Source organism: Salvia hispanica, chromosome 6 (genome assembly GCF_023119035.1).
Source record: "Salvia hispanica cultivar TCC Black 2014 chromosome 6, UniMelb_Shisp_WGS_1.0, whole genome shotgun sequence".
NCBI lineage: Eukaryota > Viridiplantae > Streptophyta > Magnoliopsida > Lamiales > Lamiaceae > Salvia > Salvia hispanica.
The window spans coordinates 29,060,942-29,067,943 of record NC_062970.1 but is presented as its reverse complement, the minus strand read 5'-3'; positions in this window follow the sequence as shown (position 1 = coordinate 29,067,943).

Sequence of the window (7,002 nt, the reverse complement as noted above, 5' to 3'; positions counted from 1 at the left end):
AAGTAAAAACCTACTAGAATGAAGTAATATATTCTGGAACGAAGTTAAATCTTCGTAACATGTTAGTATGACTTATTTACCTTCGGATGAATGAAAATAAGCTCGTGATGAAGGCAAAAATAATTTATAAATTTCTGTATCTTATCCATAAAAACTAGATCTAAAAGCCCTAATTTGGTAGGGTTCGGTGGTTCGGTCTTTAAGAGTGGATTTGTGGATAATGGGACTCTCTCTCTCTCTCTCTCTCTATATATATATATATATATATATAGGGGCGCATTATTGTCCATAAGGCAAATTCTGTCAAAAATCAAAGCAAATCTCAGCCCTTGGATCCTCAGATTAGATGGTTGTGATCATAATACCCGAGATACATTATTACACTAAAAGCGTTACATTATTAACTAGGCTACATTATTAGACTGCACAATCTACATTATTAGACTACAACTGTTACATTATTAGCCAAGCTACATTATTAGACTACACAATCTACATTATTAGGTGACACGTGGCATTAATCTAATAATTACATTACAAGATCCAATGGTTGAGATTTGCTTTGATTTTTGACAGAATTTCACTTATGGACCTGATCACATCCCTATATATATATATATATATATATAGGAGGAATAAGCTGGACGAAGTCCAGAGGGAGTCATTTAAAGGGTAGGAACAATAATAACCTGACCCAGGAAAAAAGGAGGAACTCTCATAACCCGACGCTTCAGTGGTGTGGCAATAACTTAAGAGAGAATCGATCCTAACATCCCTGATGAGGAATGAGTGATCGAGTGAATGCAACCTGTTGGATTGACCTTAATCTTGTGGGGACGGCTGCCTAAAAGTTGAAGCTAGCTCATGCATATGTGTTTGTGTGTTTATGTGTTTGTAGATTTTTTTTCTTTCTTTAAGTGTTTAGTTTCAAATTGTGTCTAGGTCTAGGAGTCTGTCTAGAGTCTACAGAGTCGGTCAGGGGATAACCTTGCTTGAAATTCGCCTTATTCTTTTTCTTTTCTTGTCTTTATACTTGAGGACAAGTATGGTTTAAGTGTGGGCAGTTTGATAAGGCTAATTTCATGCATCGGTTATATAGTGAAAAACATTACATTTTGCTGGGTCTAACACGGTTTCTAAGCCAGGTGTGTGACAGAATCGCTAGATCCAGGAGATGCTGGAGGAAATAGTCTAGCAAAGGAATGAAGTAGAAATGAGCAGAATCTAAGGAAAAAGAAGGCTTGAAGAAGGGAGTCAATAGCTGAGGGCAACAAAGTCTATCTATACCTCGCTGGGCCCCACTTCAATGCCTATAAATAGAGGAGCATGCAACACACAAGATATCACTCTTTTCCGCTCACTCTTAGCTCACACACAACACACACTTGGGAAATGGGAGTTCTGGGGTAGTTTCGGTTTCAAGGGGTAAATTCTTCAGAAAGTTTCAGTCGTAACACCGTCCGCGTGAGGGCGAAGATACAATCTCTTTATTTTCAGTTTGTTTTGCACTCTTTTCGTTCGAACTTCACTTTTGGAAGTCGATTGGGCTGTTGATGTTACTGATTATCTATGCACTTCTGTTAGTTTTCGTATTATTTGTATTATTTCAAGTTGATTTACGTTGAGCCTGCTGTTGAGAGTTTTATTTCGGCAAGTTACATGTTGATCTCTGTTTTTTTTTTGTTGCTTTGGTGTTCGATCTGGGAATTTGGTTGTAGATTTGCGGTGTTGTTGTTGATCGGAGGTTGCTGTTTGAATCTGAAGTTATGAAATGTTTCTTTTGGCTGGAGTTTGTGTCGGACGCTTGGATCCGGAGTGGATTTAGCGTTCGAGGTTGGATCTGAACAGGGGAAGTCGAGTTATGCATGGATTTTGAGTTTTATGCTTGCTTTCTGTTTTACTTCGTCTAGCTTCCGTAGATCTGTTTAGTTCTTAATTGTTACTCATTAAAATTGTTTAAATCCAGTCTGCTCTGTTTCGATTTCGTTCATGCTGCTTTCTTCTGAGTTTTTTTTTTATGCAAATTGGTTGGAGAAGATGATGTCGTTGTTAGTTAGTACCTTAGTTAGTTGTTTTTTTTCAGCTTTTCGTCCGTATTCTGCTTTTTTTTTTTCAGTTATGGTCCCCACCGTCAGTTTGTTTCCCAGATCTAGGTAATTAGAGTAGTTTCTTAGACCTAGTGATTGTTCGGTTTAGTTTCCGTGCATGCTTTTGTTGTTCCACCTAGATCTAGCTGTTAGCGTAGCAGTTTAAATCCCAAGTCAAGTTAAATTTCCTCAACCCAAAAACAATCCCCAAATCCTTGAGCATGATTATTACGCATCCATCTTTGTGGGATCGATCCCTACTTCTCTGTGCTAGGTTTTAGTAAAGTGGTTGAGGGTTTTTGAAGGAGTGCTCTGTGTGTCCGACGACCAGGATTTCCGACGACCAACGAGTTCCTAGACCGTGTGATCTAGCGGATTTGCTGGACCTAGGGAACCTGTTATATTCTTTCTGTGCACACAGTGACCACCCACACACTAGTGTCGTCTAGCGTGAGCTTCAAATGCGTCAATTTGGAATGCCTTTTCTGGCTACAATCGGTGCTTCAGCTTCAACTATTTCTTCGATCCTCATTTTTGGAAAATAATTGATGTAGAAAACTGAACGAAGTCTAAGATTAGGGGATGAATCGCGACGAAGAGAAGAGAAGATGCAGAATTGTATCAGAAACTTGGGAGAGAACTCAGAGAAACGTTCAAGAGTTTTACAAAATGTTCTGAATACAACTGAAACATTTTAGAATTTAAATGACAAAAATACCCCCCCTGTTGACACAAACCAGACTCTGTTGACATCACATGAAAATTGTGAATTGGTGGCTGTGATTGCATTTCAATTCTCAATTAGGCTAAAAAATCTCAACCTAACAGGACCCTTATATACCATATGTGTATTATAAAAGATAAAGTTGATAATTACAGTAATGGTAGTTGAATATAAGTATTTGTAAATAATTATATGTGTGTGCATATCCACGTGACACCTACAAATATATGTATGCATGAACTAGAAATTGATACTTCATAAATTTCTAAAATACGTATCTACGTAGTATATAAGTTGTGCATGAATATGCATAATGGACGCATTATTCTATTTGAATGATTATTATAAAATACTACTCCGTGCCCTAATTTTTGACACACTTTGACTCGGCACGGGTTTTAAGAAATGTAATGGAAAGTGAGTTGAAAAAGTTGGTGGAATGTGAGTCCTCTTTTTAAAGTATTAGTTTTATTATAAAATGTGAGTATGAATGAGTTAGTGGAATATGGGGTCCACTACCAAAAATGGTAAAAGTGTTTGTCAAGTTTTCGAGGACGGGCCGAAATGGTAAACTGTGTCAAAATTTGGGGGACGAGGGGAGTAACATTTAAGTTGTCAACAAAACTTTAGCTTTTATAGTATCTATTCCCTCCGTCCGCCATTAGGAGTCTCATTCATAGACGACACGAGTTTTAAGAAATGTTATGAAAAGTAGGTGGAAAAAGTTAGTGGAATAGGGGTCCCACTTGTATATATTAGTTTTAAAAATGAGTTAGTGGAAGAGTGGGACTCTATTACCATTTATGGTAAAAGTGAACTGGGACTCTTATTCGCGGACGGACTAAAATAAAAATAAGGGACTTCTATTCACGGACGAAAGGAATATCATTTAATTTAAATTCGAGTAAATGTTTTCTTTGTGTATTTGGAAAGGGAATGACACGTATAAATAAAGGAAGTAATGCATCATATGCCTTGGTTAGGTGGATGAATTTAATCCATTTACGATGGCTTAGCCGACTTTAAATTTAGTTGTAGGTATATATATATAGGGATGTATTCAAATCCTTTTCATATCTTTTGTCCCTTTTCCTTCTTAATCCTAGCCCCACGATTTTGTCATCTGACGGTTAGATTAATGTCATGTGTCATTTAATAATGCACATTTTCATTCTAATAATGCACAGCGGCTAATAATGCAACATTATAGACTAATAATGCACATTTTCATTCTAATAATGCACAACGGCTAATAATGCAACATTATAGACTAATAATGCATTGATCACAACCATCCAATTCAAAGATCCAAGGGCTGAGATTAAGAAGGAAATAGGACACTTAGGGTGCAAAGGAGCCTAACGCACCCCTATATATATATATATATATATATATATATATAAATATTTGTCATTGTATTGCAAAGAGAGAAAAAAAAAGAAAAAAATAAAAAAGAAAACGAAAGAGAGAGTCAATAGAAAAACAAAGAGAATGACAAGAAAACATAGAAGGGAGGAAAATAGTCAAAGGATCAAGGACTGTGGATTGGAAAACTGAAATGGATGCTTAGTTAGATTATCTATCATCTTTCTTCAGGTGTGTATAAATCACACTTTTAATTTTACATATTTTATGCATCATATGTGAGACTAAATGATTATGTATTATTTGATATTGATGGTGGAATATGTGAGTAGTGCAATTGATATATTTTCATATGGCATTAGAAATGAATATAAGAGTGGTGCAATTGATAAATTTTATATGGCATTAGAATTACTTGAATCATGGGATTAAAGAAGATATGTGACAGTCTTGCCCTGAGTCTGATATCAATGACAATAGACCTACGGGTCATATACGATAATAATGGACCTACGGGTCAAAGAAAATATGCAAAGACGGGCCTTCGTGGAAAGGTCAAAATGCAAAGAGGGGCTTTCGTGGAAAGGTCAAAATGCAAAGAGGGACTTTCATGGAAAGGTCAAATCAAAGAGGAGTCTTCGTGGAAAGGTCAAAATGCAAAGAGGGGCATTCATGGAAAGGTCGAAATGCAAAGAGGGGTCTTCGTGGAAAGGTCAAAATGCAAATAGGGGCCTTCGTGGAAAGGTCAAATAATTAAAAGGGACCTGCAGGTCGTATACAATGAAAATCCCGGGCAGATACACAGGCTTGATTTATCACAGAATAATGAAAAGAACAGAGGCATATGCATATGCATATGGATATGAAATTGTTTATGATATTTATTGTTTTTGGTTACATATATATTATAATTAAAGAATATGCTTGATATTCCTGTGACGTGAAATTAAAGGTGAATTTTATATACACTGAGTTGTGGCTCATATAAACCACTAATATTTTTCAGGCAAAGATATCGTTGATGTTTTGGTTGATATGAGTTTTAGAAAGTCCACGTGTTATCAGGGTTAGCGGCTGATGCATTATAGCAACCTCCTCTTCCTTGTCATTTTGCATGTAGACCAATGTATAACATATAGAGTGGCGAGAGAATCTCAATACAGTTCAAAATGTTTTAAAATATGTAACAGATAAATGTTGGTTTCTGAGTTTATCTTATATTGGTATTTTACGAATTTTACATGTAGGTTATTTGCTTAAAAATTTCATTGTTTATATAATTATAGAATATGTGACAAAAAGGGATTGGTTGAGGTGTGACACCCTCCGTCCCACTTTAGGAGTCCCGGTTGAGTTCGGCACGGGTATTAAGAAATGTAAAGGAAAGTTGGTGAAAAAAGATAGTGGAATGTGGATCATACTATTTTATATTAGTTTTATAATAATATGTGAGTAGGAAAAGGTTAGTGAAATGTGAGGCCTAATATCATTTATGGAATATTCCAATCGAGACTCCTAAAGTGAGACATCCAAAAATAGAAAATCGGGACTCCTAAAATGGAACGGAGGGAGTATCAACCATGGCGCAAACCTCCTTGTAAGCTAATGGTTCTTACTTTAGTGAATAATATTATGCTAATGGCGCAAACCATGTCAATTTTGTTGCTAACACTTTTTTTTTATACATTCTTATTCTTATTATAAATGTGACATCCGTAATCCAAATCATACGTCATATTTCATAATTATATATTTTTTATAATTACATGATATACATTTTTTATTAAAATTATATGAGTGGGTTGCTATATAATATGGTGTTTAGAAATATACTTTCATTATATTAGCAATTTTGTATCACATAATTACATGTAATTGAGTTTTAAATTAGAATAATTGAATTATGTGTTAGGTGTTTATGTACATGTACGTGTTAGACTATGAGTGATTTTCTAATTACTAAGTTATACACATAATATTTACTTAAGTCACATGCATATGTCTATTTATGTATACGTAAAGACGTGTAATTCCAATCAACTGGATTGCAATTTTATATTATATATTTACTTAGAATTTTATCTAATACTAGCATATATTATAATGTTTTAGTTTTAGTTGATACGTGTAGAAATTTTGGAGTTAGCATAGGCTAAAGAAAATGAATAGGTGTAAATCCTATTCTTGTAACCAAGTAGAAAATTCTATAAGCCGTTAGTGTATTTTGTTAAAAAAATATAATAAGAAACGAGAATCTGGAGTCGAGAGGAAGAAAAAAAAGTCCGAAGGTGGAAAGGATCAAGGTTGAAAAGAAGAGGAGTTAGGGGTTCGGTTAGAACACTTACAATAATTAGGTGGGTATAAATCACACTTTTAATTTTACATATTTTATATGATTGATCTATGTGTTAGATTGGAGTGAATATTTGAATGATATGATGTGAGACTAAAATGATTATGTGTTATTTGATATTGATAGTGGAATATGATATGGATATGCGATTGGTGCAATAGATATGTGAGTGGTGCTTTTGATATGTTTTTATATGGTAATGGAATACTTGAATCATTGGATTAAATATGATCTGTGACAGTCATGTCATGGGTCTGATATCAATGGCAATGGACCTACGAGTTATATATACAATGACAATGGACCTACGGGTCATATATACAATGACAATGGATCTTCGGGTCATATATACATATATATATATATATATAGGGGCATGTTGGGGTGCCACCACCCCTTAAAATAACACCATACCACCAATCCTAGCCAATCATTTGTACACGTGGACGAATAATAAGCTGCCACGTGGTAAA